The sequence below is a fragment of the Pollicipes pollicipes genome, unplaced genomic scaffold (assembly GCF_011947565.3).
Source record: "Pollicipes pollicipes isolate AB1234 unplaced genomic scaffold, Ppol_2.1 Scaffold_7261;HRSCAF=8764_pilon_pilon_pilon, whole genome shotgun sequence".
Classification (NCBI taxonomy): Eukaryota; Metazoa; Arthropoda; class Thecostraca; order Pollicipedomorpha; family Pollicipedidae; genus Pollicipes; species Pollicipes pollicipes.
In genome coordinates this window covers 20,504,676-20,516,941 of record NW_023597054.1, presented here as the reverse complement: position 1 = coordinate 20,516,941, position 12,266 = coordinate 20,504,676, and the positions used below count along the sequence as shown (strand labels likewise).

Below are 12,266 nucleotides of genomic sequence, written 5' to 3'. Positions count from 1 at the left end.
TACACCATACCTGAAAACAGGACGAGATGTCTTATTGGTGTGATATTTTATGGGTTTAGCATACAGTGCATTACAGGTGTTCCGTGAAAATTTGCTGTTCTGAACTCGATAACCAAAACATAAATTGCCAAAGTAATGAAACTAATTCGGCAATAACTATGGCTTTGGTTATTATCTTAACCAAAAATACGGCACTCAGACATATCTAGGTTTGAGATACCTCGTGTTTATAATGCATAATATTTTGCATGTCTAGAAAAGATGACCTAAATGTGCCGTTACCGACTAGCCCTGTGCACAGAGCTAGACTTAATTGACATAGATATTTCGTTTAGATGTTCAGCTTTTTAAGCAGCGGATATCAGCGCGCTGCACATGATGATCTGTCGCAAGCAAAAGCAAATGGCTTTCACATCGTCTTGGTGGAAGGTCACAGGCACACAGGCACAGTGTGCCTTCTTTATATACTCGGCTAGCTAAACGCGCATCCGCATTGAAGTTGCGGGACGTACACTTGACCCCCACCCATATATTTGCATTGATTCGGCTACTTACACATTCAACTGCCTCTGTTCTTGACCGGAATGAAATGAAAAAGAGAGGTTTAAGGAAGCCTTTCTGTTTCCCATGACCTCGGGTGGTCCAAAGAACAAGATAACCTTCCCACGCCCCCCCCCCCCCCTGTTCTAAGGTCTGCCTATGGAATCATATGATTATGGTTGTAGGTCACCCAGCTGTGCCACCTGTTTACTGTTAACTCCATCTCATGGTACACCATTCTTAGTCAGCGGTGGACCCGTGGTTTTAGCTACATGAATATCACAACTGGAAGCTGCAAGCACGTGGGATGGTGAAAAACGTGACAAAACGGTGGCGTACGATCCAATTCGCGATCTTTCAGCTTGCATTAAAACTCAGAACGAAACGATCACTATAGCGGTCAGCAGAGCACTGGTGTTGAACCGTAACCCTGATGTGCAAACAACGCGGGGTCACTACTGCAACCACGCGGGGCCACTACTGTAACAACGCGGAGCCACTACTGTAACGACGCGGGGCCACTTCTGTAACAACGCATAGTCAATGATGGGGTTATTTTGAGGTGCGGTAGATAATGCTCTGACGATTCCATGACGGTAATGTGTCAGTTCATCATTAAATTCAAGGTGAAGTAAATGCGGACATTTGTTTCTGATATTTTAGTCACGATAATTTTTTTTTGCTAGGTCTCGTGAATAGCATTACATTAAAGTGGAAAAAGGTGCAATAGGATTTTTAGACCTGTTATCACACCAGGACACGCGTTGGCGTTAATAATACACATTACAACAACAAAGAACACCCTTTCTAGCCAATTCGAACCTCGCTTGGCCGAAATTCGGTGAGCAAAAAATGGGAAAAGGCAGGGAAAGCAAGTCGTTTTTTTGTTCGACACCCCCTTCCTGTCCCCCCCCCCCACCCCCACCTTGTACCTGCTTCTGCCGACAAGTACGCATCTCTCCAGCATAGAACCGAGGGCTTTATGTTGTTACTTTCCGTACTTAAAATGCTAGCTAAAGGTGTTTTAAAGGATTATTGCGCTGAAGTTTTCCAAGGTTGTTTTGATTTTGCTAGCATTGACCATATAAGTGCTTTGGCCGGGAGCTCGCATAGATATGCCAATTTTCGTCCATCTGTGCGCGTGCTGTCGGCTCACCTAGCGTCGGAGTCGGCGGCATCGGTACTGCTCTCCGCCACTGCTCCCCGGCCGCGGTCTGCGCCACTTCTGCAGCTCGAAGCGTCCGAGCGCCTCCCGGCGCCGCCAGCCCCTGCGCACTGCTCCGGCTTCTCCGCGACGCCCGAGGCGGCCTGACGTCATAGTCACGGGCAGATCTGCCGGCGGCGCGCCACCGCGCTCGTCGGCTGACAGTGACAGCGTGCGACGTCGCTGGCGCCAATGCGGTGTGGCGGTGTTAGGATGAATCCAGCGGCTGCAGGCCGTGCCATGAGGACTTCGGCGCGTCGAAGACATAACTGCTGTCTGCCCAACTCATTTTTGTGCTCCGTTTTGCCGTGGACGCCATGTCTGTCAGTTGCAACTGACGTGATCTGTCACAAAAAAATAACCATGACATTGTTTAATTCGGTCACGAGGAATCGCGTAACGAAAGAGACTAACGAAGATGGTACAAAAGTTTATTCTTGGTCTGTTCCCATATCTGTTTCTTTAGCTTGAGAGACTAGTCACGGCATGCGCAATCATGTAAAATGGAACTTGAGATGTGCACCGGAATATGCTTTCCTTCATCGCTTAATTTCGTAATGGCAGCATTATGCCGGCTGTCGGTAGCGTTTGCGCATTACATATATTACATGTATTATACACATATGTTACATATGTACATATATAATATATTACAGATATTATATTATTACATTACATGTATATATATATATATATATATATATATATATATATATATATATATATCACTGACCGTCAGCTGTCAGCTGACGTCAGCTGACCGTCCCATCTGGCGTCGGTACCGGCGGCAGTCATCCTACCGTCCCTCGGGAACGGCGGGGGACCTGCTCTTCCGTCTCCGGAGATCCTCCAGACAAAGGTATGGTTTCTGGGCTGGACCGAGTCTAGAATAATCCGGAGATATCTGCAATGCACTTTGGCCTCGCATCCTTTCGTTTTTTGTGTATTTGTTTTCACTCTGGCCGACCAAAAACGTTCTCTCTTTGGCCTCTGTGGTCTATTTTCTGTGGATCACTCTGACTCTGGTTCTCATGGTTTCTCAACAACTGATTGCTGTCTGGTTCACTTAGATGCCTAGCACTGCAATGCCCTTCCCCCCTCGGGATGTGGGGGGGGGGGGGGGGTAGGACGAGGCTTGGATCAAACTGGGTGCCGTCAGTCAGGCTCAATATTTACAGACATCTGTTTCGAGGGTTTTAGTAGTTCCAGCTTGTACTCTAAACTCGGCGTTCATTCCTAGGGACACTTGAATGGGACCTCCCAATCATTTCATATCGATAAAAATGCGCATGTTGTTCATGTAGCTTGGCCTTTTAGGGATCTCCCGACCACCGACGTCCGGTCACTGATGATGATGATGATGATTTGGGGTTTTAGGGCGCATCGACTGCTGAAGGTCATGCAGCGCCCATAACTATCAATTTATGCAGAGCTGTCAATCAGAGAAGTGCATCAATCAGGTCACCCTATAGAGCCATGATGATCGGCCCTAGCATCATGATGAAAAGATTACAGGGAAATCTATAGCGCGAAGGAACTGGAGCACTTTACCAAACTCGACGATGTTCGAAGAATCCCCTAAAAAGTCGCATAGCGTGCGACTCTGGACGTGGCGTCCGAAAAACTGCGCTCTCGTTGCAGTAAGGTGGCGGCAAGCGACCAGTACGTGATGCGCGGTCAGTGGATTACAGCATCGACCACAGCTTGTTCTGTCGCCAGCCAATAGCAGGTGACGGTGCGTAGCATGTGTGTGACCTATGCGTAACCGGCAAAGGGCAACTTCTTCCACCCTTTTGTCCCGAAAGCACGACTGCCAGTCCGGTCACTAAACGGCTCGAGTCACCATGATATCTTGAGCTCTCCTTACCCGCCTCGGCAATCTTGAAACCCTCTTGGGCCCTGGGTCATGCCGAGGCGTTGTTACACACCACAGACCTAGTGATTTTTGTGGTTCGGGGACCCTTTGAATGCCTTGAATTGAATAAGGGGTACGACACCTGGGTGATGCCGGACCCTCCACAAAATCCGGGGCCCTTGACAGTCACAGGCATCTAGAGATTCTGAGTTCTCATTACGTCCCAAGCTGGTAAATGCCTTCCGTGCTAACTCAGAACCAACCGATCGCCTCAAGGCTTCTTGACTTCTCGACTTCGGCGACCCCTGATGACTCTGAAGCATCCGCCCAACAGCAATCAAGACAGGTTAAACAAGACGTTCTATTGACGTCCAATAGGGAATTCAAGTTCCATAAACTATCCGGACTTGCGGTTGCGAATAACATCTCAGACCGGTCAACAGGCCAGGCGTGTCAGAACTCAATTACTTATTGCACACATCTACGCGCTCACACACTTGCGTAAACACATATTCACACACACACACACACACACACACACACACACACACACACACACACACACACACACACACACACACACACACACACACACACACACACACACACACACACACACACACACACACACACACACACACACACACACGCCCCCCCCCGTCCCCTGCACATACACACGCGCGCAGGCACAGGCCTCACGCGCACTAGAGTTGCAGACTTCTTTAAAATTCAGATCCGGCTCCGGCTTAGGCTCCAGTATGAACCTACTGCAGCACTGCATGGGCACAAGGGGGCCTAAAATGGGAACCGCTCGGCGCACCACGAAAATTTCAATTTTAAACATCCATAAAGCAACTTTTCCACGACCGAAACAGCTTAAAGTATCCAGCATACCCACTCACATGGTGCAGTGTTCACACTGCCGCTGTTAAATTTTCATGCAACGCCATGCAATCAATTTATTACTAACAGCTATGAAAGTGGGATACGGTGCGTCTCTTTCGCTCATGCAAAAATTGTGAAGTTTTTACCGCGCAAAAGCGAAGATTTGTTAGAGCTAAAATCATATTTCACCTAGGAAAATATTATTTCAGGGTTTGTTTCACAGGCTGTTCGGTAGCCTAACCTGCACGTATTATTCTAAAAGAACATGATAGCACCTACGGTTTGGTATTCCAGAACTTGTGAAAAATGTGAGGTCAATGACATAAAGTCAGGTCATAGTTTGCTATTTTTGTAAATACCGCAAATTTGTACGATTTGTGTGTGGCTCTGGCGTTTGTATGTCAGGGAAAGAGTTACTACGTACATGCACAACCGTCATATGACCGCAGAGTGCATGACCTTGACCCAGGTCATGACCTACCGTTATGGATACCTTTAGTGAAATGCATGTCAAGCTCGAAATGGGCAGTTTTTTCAGGTAAATGTTTGGCGAAGATTTCAAATACTCCACTAAAAGCACCCTGTGATATCATTATAACGAGTAAGGAGGTCACAATATCTCAGGTGAGGAGATGTGAGGTTATCTGAGGTCAACCAGGACTCTTGGCCCATGTTGCTAGTTGCTAGTAGCGGAAGAGGCTAGATGAACGAGTGCGAGTGCAAAACACATGTTGGGCTCAAAATAGGCAGTTTATAGGGTATTTCGAACACAGAATTCGAATACTCCACTCAAAACATCTTGTGCTATCATCGTAATGCAAAACGAGCTCACGATAGGTCATCTGAGGACATGCAAGGTTACATAAGGTCACCCAAGGTCAACTACCTATGTTGTCAGAAGCGGAGACGCAAGATGAACGAGCACGACGTGCGTGACCACCTCCTTGTCGTGTTTGTGAAGCCGATGGCGTATCATTTAGTGTAGCAACGTACCTGTTTTCGGTTTGTTGCAAATGCATTGCCAAGCGTCGAAGTGACTGCATATGATGTAGACAACAGCTGTGCGATCTTGAGTATCCGTAGATGTCCAGCACACTGTTTCTAACCACAGAAAAACATTGTACTGATCACGTAGACTCGGTTAGTACTCCAAGTTTGTGCACTCGGGTGGCTCCAAAATTTGGCCAAAGTAAACCTCAGGTGACCTTAGGTCATCCGAATAGGTCAGCCTAAAACTGAATTCTTATGTTCGGAATATCTTTTTCACAGCTGCACCCAATAAAACACACAAAGTCAGAAGAACATTTTTTAAAGAATCGTTCTCGTAGGCTACAGGTAGACCAGCATCGAACGGTAACCTGCTGTGTCTTCACACATGTGGGGGAATAGAAATGGCTGGAATGGACTTCCCACTGTCTTAACGCTTATTTTCGTACCCTTAACATCTGTCTTGGTATGTTAATATAGGTTTTTGACCTTGGCGGGTTGGCGGGCTGAAATGTTGTTTCTCTAGTAAGAGCCCATCTCCCGTGGCCAGCCTGTCCGTAGGCGAGATCTTGTACGACCAGTGCCGCCCACCGACTCAGATGAGATCTAAAGATGAAAAGGATTATCGGAATGGCCCTTTTTGACCTTTCGTAACCCCTGTTTACCTGATATTGAACCTAAGGACTAATATTTGGTGTGCACTCTTCATGACTTGTAGAGACTTTAATCTTTCCTTGTTTTTCTTATACGCCGTCTGGAAAATGGATATCCGCCCCCCCTCCCCCCCGGTTGGTTGCAGTTGACGCAGACCCCCCGCCGTATGCAGATTAGGTGGGACAGCCTGTTGGCTTGGCTTGTACGCTCCGCAAATGTCATTGTAAAGCGATGTCGACACCCAAGTTGTCACCTCAGACTGTTACGAGATAAGATAGACCACAGAAGGCCACATGGAAGTGTTCGATGCCTTTCTCAGAAATGGTCTTGCGCTGGGGCCCGTATTCCGCCAGCACAGCTGGGCGTCATTCATCTCCGGCTGGGCGGGCCGGATCTACCTGCCGAGTCATCGCGGTTCTTTCGTCGGTGGGCGGCACTGGTCGTACAAGATCTCGCCTACGGACAGGGCTGGCCACGGGAGATGGGCTCTTACTAGAGAAACAACATTTCAGCCCGTCAACCCAGCCAAGATCTGACCCGCAAGAACCCGTTGGCTTTTAACTGGTGTGCTGCCAAACACAACACATTGCCATCTGCTGCCAAACACAAGACAGTCCGTAGTTACTGATGCATTACTCGCAAACAGGTTTCGAAATTTAAAAAGTGAGAACAGAGCTTGTCTATCTATGCTTGAAGAACACTCAATTTACGACCGTGGCAACAGAGGCTGTTATGTAAGATACGCTTCACTCTTCCTGCGATCGCCATTAACTTTCAACACGCACGCACACGCGCACTCACACGTATGCACGCACGCACGCACGCACGCCCGGCCGCTCGCCCGCCCGCCCGCCCGTACGCACGCACGCACGCACGCACGCACGCACGTACGCACGCACGCACGCACGCACGTATGCACGCACGCACGCACACCGATATATAGCTATAAATATATATATATATATTATATATATATATATATATATATATATAAAGCAGACTGTTTGCTTTGGCCATCTCGTCCGATATCTGTTCTGTAAACAGGTATTTGCCAAAAATTCTAGCGCAACATATGACGACAATTAAGTATTCAATATGGACCAAAAGCCCAAAAGCGGCAGTCGTCAGTCTATGTGAAATGTAGGCGGAGGGTCCTAGATATCATATGTTCTAGTTTTATATTCGTATATATTTTTCATCAACATTGGATGACATACCATGTTTTTGAGGCGGTGCTAATTTTGAATGATGCCAGTTGAATGACAAATATTTTTGAACTAAATGCGATTTCTGTTCTTGCTTGTACACAGGACAGAAATCACGTACAGTACCGTGATGGTTGTTCTGCATCGAAACATGGACAGCGATAAATAAGGAAAAATGTTGATCATTTCAAAGCTAGTACGTGACATTTATTTAGTGCATGATATATCCTTGGAATGGCAGTAGGCACCTTATAACAGCCTGCGTCTGGTTCTTGAGTACAGGTCATGACATTGCGACTATTGTGACGCATTCACACGGTGCTTGTGCTCCTGTGCAGTGTGATGAAGTAAGGAGGCTTACCATGGTTTTATTATTCAGCATGTTTATACTCTTTCAGGAGCAAAGCCATCAATTGATGCATGGATTTTAGAAGGCCTGGTCTGTGATTTGCTGAATGAGGTACATGAGCGAAATCTTTGGTACATGTTCGTAAAAGGCTTTTTCAAATTCAATTCTCTTCCTTCTCACTCGTGGTCAGACGCTGTGCTTATTACACAGAAGTCACAGAAATCACAGCGTTTTAAATGTGCTTTCGCACGTAACAAATTACCTAGTCCAGCTACTTCGATCACGGGTGTTCAAGCGTGATGAATGGCACTAGCCAAACGATATTGTGCGTCACGTAGCCCTGACATGACGGTTTGCGTACACTTCATGCATAGCGGTAAATTAAGGAGAACAGATTGCAATTGACTTAGCACCGGTGGGTTAGTACCGAGCCAGTGTTGTAGCACAGCGGGCTTTTGCGGGCTTGACCCCTGGCTTACTGAGGCGGGCCGGGCTGAGGGCTGAAATTTCGGAAAAGTTGAGTCTAGTTCTTACCCTGCCGACATGCGGCGACGTGTGTGTGTGTGGGGGGGGGGGGGGGCACCGATACTGTGAGGGAGGAAGATGGCAGGCATGGACGTCACAGAATGGTTGGTAACTAATGATTGGGAGGGCTGGTTTGGTTCACGCCAGCAATATCTTCATATTCCTTTTGTTTGTCTTGGAGATCTAAATGTCTATTATTGGTGTAAGGGAGCTTCGTTTTCCTTTACTGGCAGTATTTACAGTGCGCCCCAGTTTTGTATACATCGTTGGCTGTGTCTGGAACTTGTGATAGGTAGTGAAACAGTATAAATATGAGTTAACCCATTGTTTGTGGTATTTTCGGTCTCCAACTCCTATTAACAATACGCATTTGTCCAGATAACACGGAAGATGCATCGCTACATCTGCTTCCCTCACGTCGAAGGAATATCAGTAATTCTTGAATGGGCTGGGGAGACAACCTGTTAGCCCGGAAAGGGGAGTTGGGAGATAGTTAACCATACCTTTCGACCTCTGTCAGTGGGCACTACCACTGCAGGTGCCGTGATGACACTCAAGAGGAGCGCATGGCGGTGGTGTCTCCCGACACCGCAGGCGCCATCCGTTAGCACGCGCGTGGCCCTCCACCACGATGGTCGAGGGCTCACCACTCCCGCCCTGTTGCAGCAGCTGGCTTCAGAGTACCGGTGTCCCGTCGGTGCGCCGAGCAGCGCTGGGTCTCTCGCGGACGGTAGTTTGCAGCTTTTATCTTGGGCCGCAGTTTTTCGCATTAGTTCTAACGATCTTCTTTTCCCAGAGAAAAGCGGAGCGCTTAATGCATGCATAAGTATGCTTCTGACCATCTCGGGTTATTGGAGCACGTGGGATGCACATTCCTTTAACTGGTGGCAGACATCTGGACATGTCAGACATTTCAACTCTTTCCAGGCCTTACCGTAGGCGTTTAACAAATTGGCACTTATATCAGCTCACTGTACCGGCGCCGTGGAGCTTCATCGGTGCATACTGCAAACCGGCCGTGACCTCTTCCAGAAGATCAGGGCAGTGGAAAGCATGAAGAACAGCTCCACTATGTTTTGACAAAGGACGTGTTTTGCATGAGCTATTCCGTGTTGTGACCAGCCCGTCAACAGTGTCCTCAGCAACCCCGCAAGTGTTACCGCGTTGCCTCACCACTCAGATAGTTCTTTGCCGGGTGTGCTTGCACCGTGACTGTCACTCCAGTGGCCTCCTGTCATTTAACAAAGTCTTTTGAACAAAGTAGCAAAGTTCTTGGCCATTCAACATCTCTTCATCTTCTCGACATGCCCTGCTCCGTCGTAAATTGAATCCTGATCCCTACACGCGGATTAATGAAGAACCACTCTGGAGTACTAAATTTTGGAATTGCCTCCTTTCACTGAAAGGAGCGGAGTTGTGAGGCCGACTGGCACCTCATTATTGTCCAGAGCGGCGGGTCGTATTCACGGAGCATGGCGCAGCGGCTCAGCGGCCGTCGCCCACAGCCTTGCTGACGGCGGACAGAGCCACCGTCCCGTCCCTTGGCGCATGAGTCACCGTCCCGTCCTTCGGCGGATGGGTCACCGTCCCGTCCCTTGGCGGATGAGTCGCCGACCCGTCCTTCGGCGGATGGGTCACCGTCCCGTCCCTTGGCGGATGAGTCGCCGACCCGTCCTTCGGCGGATGGGTCACCGTCCCGTCCTTCGGCGGATGGGTCACCGTCCCGTCCCTCGGCGGATGAGTCACGGTCCCGTCCCTCGGCGGATGGGTCAGCGACCGTCCTTCGGCAGATGGGTCACCGTCTCTTAGCGGATGGGTCAACGTCCCGTCCTTCGGGGGATGGGCCACCATTCCGTCCCTCGGCGGATGTGTCAACGTCCCGTCCCTTGGCGGATGGGTCCCCGTCCAGTCCTTCGGCAGATGGGTCACCGCCTCGTCCCTGAACAGATGATCAGACGTTATTTGTTTGGGGCTAGATTGCGAAGCATCAACACGATGTGCACGCAACATTCGGCATCGGGGACTTTCACCTCGGGGTCAAACTAGCGGGCAGCCCTCTTTCACAAAGGGAGGTGTTGTCACAGTGACTATCTGGTGCTATATGGGGTAAGTGACACCTCAAACAGTCAGGGTGTTACCGGTATTGACTCCCCTCCTCAGCACCGTTACCCTTGACTCTTAAACCTCCGCTCTACGGGGCTCGACAACTAGCTAAGCTGAAGGTACGGGAAAATGTCATTAGATAGCTCTCGTCAAACTGCATATGTTAGGTGTGACTTAACACGAGTGAGTGTAACCTTTGTCAGGTCAAATCAGATCATATCGAAGAAATTAGCACTTTATCGATTCTTCTGTTATCTTGAGACTTAAATATGCAACGACAATGCGGAAGACAGTGTTGAACATGTCTGGAAAACTCCACCAGATGGACATTGTCGAGGCACGACATATCTGCAAAAGGGTCGTAGTTTTTGTTGCGGTGTCTCGTCCGGCTGTGTCACGACGCGAACTAACCAAGCCAAACCCACAACTTATGTGGAGATAACACGGCTCGAAAGACCTTTGAAGCTATGATGTTTGCATCACTAGCGTTCCAATCATTTGACCCTCGGTGGCAGATTGTCCAAGTATGACGTCCTGACGTATGACGTATGACGTCACAATTGTCCAAGTATGACGTCCTGACAACCCGACGTTGCGAAGTACAGCAGAGCGATCTGAGTGCACTTCGGAGCGATGTTCATGTGACAAAGACCCAGAACGCCTCTTTGAATTGCATTTCTGCCATAAATAAGCGTCGTTTGCAAGTTTCAGCAAGATGTTATGGGCATGACCACGAGAAAGGGTCAAAGGTCATGAGCCACCGAAGTCAGAAACTTTAATTTTTTGTAATACGTGCAAAATGATAAAGTTTCAGGGACACGAAGTTCCAATACCGTGCTCAAAACCATAGAAAAGTTTTTTTCCGGAAAACTTCAGAAGGCTGTGGGGCCACTCTTGTTAAGCCACGAGTTATAACTCAGCGCGTGCCGCCAAGCGCCCACACGAAAACCGCACGGAGCATCCGGTGGAGCCGCAGGTGAGTCTGCTAGGCCCGTGGTGACCAACGGAGAGGTGGGGGTGGAACGGAGAGAAAGAGGCCAGTCACTCGCAGTTTGCATCGAACCGATGCATTGTGGGTAAGGTGCGGGCAGGGGCGCATCACTCCACCCCTGGCTTCCGTTGAGATCGAACGTCCTGGTATGAAGTAGCGTTGGCTCAATGCAGTGCCAGGAGGCTGTAAGTATGGAGGAAAGACTTAAGAGGCGATTGGAGCGATACAGAACGTGGCCAACATTTTGGCCCCGAGAGTGGAATCTTTTCATATGTTTTTACAAAACTCTTGCTCTCTCGCCCTCTCGCTCCCTCGCCCTCCCACCCTCTCACCCTCGCTCGCCCCCTCGCCTCCTCTCGCCCTCCTTGCTCCCTATCCCTCCTCCCCTTCGCCCCTTGCCCCCTCGCCCTTCCACATCTCACCCTCCGCCTCCGCCTCTAATCAGTCTCTCTCTCTCTCTCTCCTCATCTCTCCTCTCTCTCTCTCTCTCCTCTCTCTCTCCTCTCTCTCCTCTCTCTCTCTCTCTCTCTCTCTCTCTCTCTTCTCTCTCTCTCTTCTCGTCGTCTCCTCTCTCTCTCCTCGTCCTCCTTCTCCGATCTCTCTCTCGTCTCCTCGTCTCTTCTCGTCTCTCTCTAGTCTTCCTCTCTCTCGGTCTCCTCATCGGTCTGCCTCCTCTCTCTCTCTCTCTCTTCTCTCTCTCTCTCTCTCTCTCTCTCTCTCTCTCTCTCTCTCTCTCTCTCCCTCCCTCCCTCCCCGCCCCTTGCTCTCTTGGCAGTGGGCGTGGCGTTGAAGCCATGGTGGTTGCGCGGCGCTGGTGCTCCGGGCGAAGTACGGTTGGCAGAGCCTAGAAATGGCTTACCAGCAGAGCCTAGAAATGGCTTTAGCGGCCCCCAGGCAGAGGCTGCAAGTGTCCCCGAGCGGTAACACGAAACAGTGAACGCGTATGGCGTTTCTTCATGGAAGCCTCG

At 49.3% G+C, this 12,266-nt stretch overlaps 1 protein-coding gene across 1 annotated transcript in view; it reads right to left on the bottom strand.

The window, feature by feature from the left end:
- The window catches only part of LOC119113226 (uncharacterized), a 72,123-nt gene extending 70,364 nt beyond the window's left edge, over positions 1-1,759 (bottom strand). The window contains exon 1 of the mRNA XM_037237577.1: positions 1,697-1,759. The gene's annotated coding sequence lies outside the window, so the exon portion shown is untranslated. The remainder of the gene's footprint in view (positions 1-1,696) is intronic.
- Positions 1,760-12,266: the final 10,507 nt, after the last annotated feature.